Consider the following 4597-nt stretch of genomic DNA (forward strand, 5'->3'; position numbering starts at 1 on the left):
CAACAGGGCCCACAGTGGACCTTCTACTAACCACCCCCCTAACCCCTAAATACCACTGTAAGAAACAAGGACATAGTGACTCCCAAACCGGTAGAAAGTCATTAGTAACAAAAGGAAGAGGTAATTAGAGGGTCTTAAGGGCAAATGTAATTAGAGGATCTCTGAGAAGGGAGTTGACAGCACTGGCATATCTGCAAATCACAATAGGGGCATTTAGTTAACCATGTTAGATTGTAATTCTGGAGTAACCAGTAATGGAGAAAGGTGGAAGAAGGAGGGGGAGGGGGAGCTAATTGCGTTAGGGCGGGGAAGCTAATCGCTCTCACTTTAGGGTGGGGAAGCTAATCACTTTAGGTTGGCAATTTTAGGGTGGGGAAAATAATCACTTTCAGGGCAATTTCAGGGTGGGGAAGCTAAGATTATAAAACCAGTTTCCTTTGTCTACTTGGCACGCACATTCTCCTGGCTGGGAGGGTGCGCCCGGCTCTGCAGACTCGTGAATAGAGGCCTCGCTTTACTGCTCAAGTCCTGTGTCCCAGTTTTTATTGTGAGCGTTTCTCACACCACCACCACCACCAGGTGCGGGTAGGGGGTCGGGAAGAGCCGTAGCGACGGCTGTAGCTATAGCCATGGTGGGAGCCGTAGCTGGGACGGAGACAGGCCCGGCCGAAGAACTCGCCAAACTCGAGTATCTGTCTTTAGTGTCGAAGGTTTGCACCGAGCTGGACAATCACTTGGGGATCAACGACAAGGATCTGGCTGAATTTGTGATCAGTCTTGCTGAGAAAAATACCACCTTTGGTACTTTTAAGGCTTCCCTGATCAAAAATGGTGCAGAATTCACGGATTCTCTTATTAGTAACTTGCTGCATCTCATACAAACCATGCGACCTCCAGCAAAGCCTTCTGCTAGCAAAGATCCAGTTGTTAAACCCAAAACTGAAAAAGAAAAGTTGAAGGAAATCTTCCCAGTCCTTTGTCAACCAGACAACCCTTCTGTTTGGACCCTGCTGGATAAGGATGATGTGAAAGTTGCTGTGAATGTCCTGAAAGAGCTGGAGGTTCTAATGCCCAGTGCAGCTGGCACGGAGAAGCAAAGAGATGCGGAGCACAGACACAAGACAAAGAAGAAGCGGAGCTGGAGCCGGGACCGAGAACAAGAGCGAGAACGAGACCGTGAGAGAGACCGCAAGCGGAAACACCGGTCCCACTCTCGATCACGTTCTAGGACCCGGGAGAGGAATAAAGGGAAGTCTAGATATCGGCCTAGGAGCAGAAGTCAGAGTCCCCCCAAGGACCAGAAGGACCGAAACAGGTATGGGGAGAGAAATGTGGACAGATGGCAGGATAAGCATGTGGACCGCCCTCCTCCAGAAGAGCTCGCCATTGGGGACATTTACAATGGCAAGGTTACCAGCATCATGCAGTTTGGATGCTTTGTGCAGCTGGAGGGACTAAGGAAGCGTTGGGAAGGCCTGGTGCACATCTCTGAGCTCCGGCGGGAAGGCCGTATGGCTAATGTGGCCAATGTGGTGAGCAAAGGCCAGAGAGTCAAGGTCAAAGTGTTGTCCTCCACCGGGGCCAAGACCAGCCTAAGCATGAAGGATGTGGATCAAGAGACCGGAGAAGATCTAAACCCAAATCGAAGTCGAGATCTTGTTGGGGAGGCCAATGAGGAGATCTCAATGAGGAATCCGGACAGACCCACTCATCTCTCCCTTGTCAGTGCCCCTCAAGTAGAGGATGACTCATTGGAGCGCAAGCGCCTTACCCGAATCTCTGACCCAGAGAAGTGGGAGATCAAACAGATGGTCGCTGCCAATGTTCTTTCCAAAGAAGAGTTTCCAGACTTTGATGAAGAGACTGGCATTCTTCCTAAAGTGGATGATGAAGAAGATGAGGACCTTGAGGTCGAACTGGTTGAGGGAGAGCCTCCATTCCTGAGAGGGTACACCAAGCAAAGCATGGACATGAGCCCTATTAAAATTGTTAAGAACCCAGATGGCTCCCTCTCCCAAGCAGCTATGATGCAGAGTGCCTTGGCCAAAGAAAGGCGGGAACTCAAGCAGGCGCAGCGGGAAGCTGAGATGGATTCTATTCCCACAGGACTCAACAAACATTGGGTTGATCCTCTGCCTGATGCGGGAGGCAGGCAGATTGCGGCCAACATGAGGGGTATTGGAATGATGCCCAATGACATTCCTGAGTGGAAGAAGCATGCCTTTGGGGGCAACAAAGCTGCTTATGGAAAAAAGACCCAGATGTCAATCATTGAGCAGAGAGAGAGCCTGCCCATCTACAAACTGAAGGAGCAGCTGGTTCAGGCTGTCCATGACAATCAGATCCTGATTGTTATCGGAGAGACAGGATCTGGGAAGACAACGCAGATCACCCAGTACCTGGTGGAGGCGGGCTACACTTCCAGGGGCAAGATTGGATGTACCCAGCCCAGAAGAGTGGCAGCCATGTCAGTGGCCAAAAGAGTGTCAGAGGAGTTTGGTTGTTGCTTAGGCCAAGAGGTGGGCTACACCGTTCGATTTGAGGACTGTACCAGCCTTGAAACGGTCATTAAGTACATGACAGATGGGATGTTGCTTCGAGAGTGCCTGATTGACCCCGACCTCACTCAGTACGCAGTCGTCATGTTGGATGAGGCGCACGAGAGAACGATCCACACTGACGTGCTCTTTGGGTTGTTGAAGAAGACAGTTCAGAGACGGCAGCACATGAAACTGATTGTCACCTCAGCTACCTTGGATGCAGTGAAGTTTTCTCAATACTTCTATGAAGCTCCCATCTTTACCATCCCCGGTCGAACATATACAGTGGAAATATTGTACACAAAGGAACCCGAGACCGATTATTTGGATGCCAGCTTGATCACTGTCATGCAGATCCATTTAACAGAACCACCAGGTGACATCCTAGTCTTCCTGACTGGTCAGGAGGAGATCGACACGGCCTGCGAGATGCTGTATGAAAGAATGAAATCCCTTGGACCTGATGTTCCTGAGTTGATTATCCTCCCAGTGTATTCTGCTCTTCCCAGTGAGATGCAGACCCGAATCTTTGACCCAGCTCCACCCGGCAGCAGAAAGGTCGTGATTGCCACCAACATTGCAGAGACATCGCTGACTATCGATGGCATCTACTATGTGGTGGACCCTGGATTTGTGAAGCAGAAAGTTTACAATTCCAAGACAGGAATTGACCAGCTCGTGGTGACTCCTATTTCTCAGGCTCAAGCAAAGCAACGAGCTGGCAGAGCTGGGAGAACAGGCCCAGGGAAGTGTTACAGGCTGTACACAGAACGTGCCTCCCGAGATGAAATGCTGACCACTAATGTGCCGGAAATCCAGAGAACCAACTTAGCAAGCACAGTGCTCTCGCTCAAGGCCATGGGCATCGATGACCTGCTGTCCTTCGACTTCATGGATGCCCCACCAATGGAAACCTTGATAACCGCTATGGAGCAGCTGTATACGCTGGGGGCACTGGATGACGAGGGTCTGCTTACTCGTCTGGGCCGCAGGATGGCAGAATTCCCTCTGGAACCGATGCTGTGCAAAATGCTGATCATGTCTGTGCACCTGGGATGCAGTAAGGAAATGCTGACCATCGTGTCCATGCTGTCTGTGCAGAACGTCTTCTACAGGCCCAAGGATAAACAAGCCCTCGCCGATCAGAAGAAGGCCAAATTCCACCAGACGGAAGGAGACCATCTCACCCTGCTGGCCGTGTACAACTCTTGGAAGGACAACAAGTTCTCCAAACCATGGTGCTATGAGAACTTTATCCAGGCTCGTTCTCTGCAGCGGGCCCAGGACATTCGCAAGCAGATGTTAGGCATAATGGACAGACACAAGCTGGATGTGGTTTCCTGCGGTAAGTCCGCAGTCCGAGTGCGGAAGGCCATCTGCAGTGGGTTCTTCCGAAATGCTGCCAAGAAAGACCCTCAGGAAGGTTACCGGACACTGACCGACCAGCAGGCGGTCTACATCCATCCTTCCAGCGCTCTCTTCAACAGACAGCCGGAATGGGTGGTGTACCATGAGCTGGTGCTGACCACGAAGGAGTACATGCGTGAGGTCACCACCATCGACCCCCGGTGGCTCGCGGAGTTGGCTCCGGCCTTCTTCAAGGTCTCCGACCTGATGAAGCTAAGCAAGCAGAAGAAGCAGCAGCGTCTTGAACCCTTGTACAATCGCTACGAGGAGCCCAACGCCTGGAGAATATCCCGGGCTTTCCAGCGGCGCTGAGAAGGACGACTTGTTTGCCTCTCTTGCAGCAGCGGCCCAGGGCTTGGACTTACTCTTATTGGTGAAATGCTGATCGAGAGGACACGGCTGTCCAGTGGACTGACTACATCTCTTAACTGGATGTTTGCCAAGTTTGATTTGCATTTCTTCCCTCACGGTAATGTTACACAACCCCTGGGCTGCTCCAATTGAAAACAAACCCACGGGCTCTTTAGTGAGGGGCCCGATTGCCCGCCGCCAAAATTATAACTCTCAATACCAGAGTTTAGTGAAAAGAAAAAGAATTGTTTATTTAACAGATTTAACTAAATATAGATTTAGTTATTTGCGAATTTCTG

At 50.8% G+C, this 4597-nt stretch overlaps 1 pseudogene; it reads left to right on the top strand.

The window, feature by feature from the left end:
• Positions 1-641: 641 nt before the first annotated feature.
• Positions 642-4259, top strand: LOC149990057 (ATP-dependent RNA helicase DHX8 pseudogene; annotated as a pseudogene).
• The last annotated feature ends 338 nt before the right edge of the window (positions 4260-4597 follow it).

The sequence above is a fragment of the Furipterus horrens genome, unplaced genomic scaffold, assembly GCF_987537825.1.
Source record: "Furipterus horrens unplaced genomic scaffold, mFurHor1.1.pri manual_scaffold_32, whole genome shotgun sequence".
Classification (NCBI taxonomy): domain Eukaryota; kingdom Metazoa; phylum Chordata; class Mammalia; order Chiroptera; family Furipteridae; genus Furipterus; species Furipterus horrens.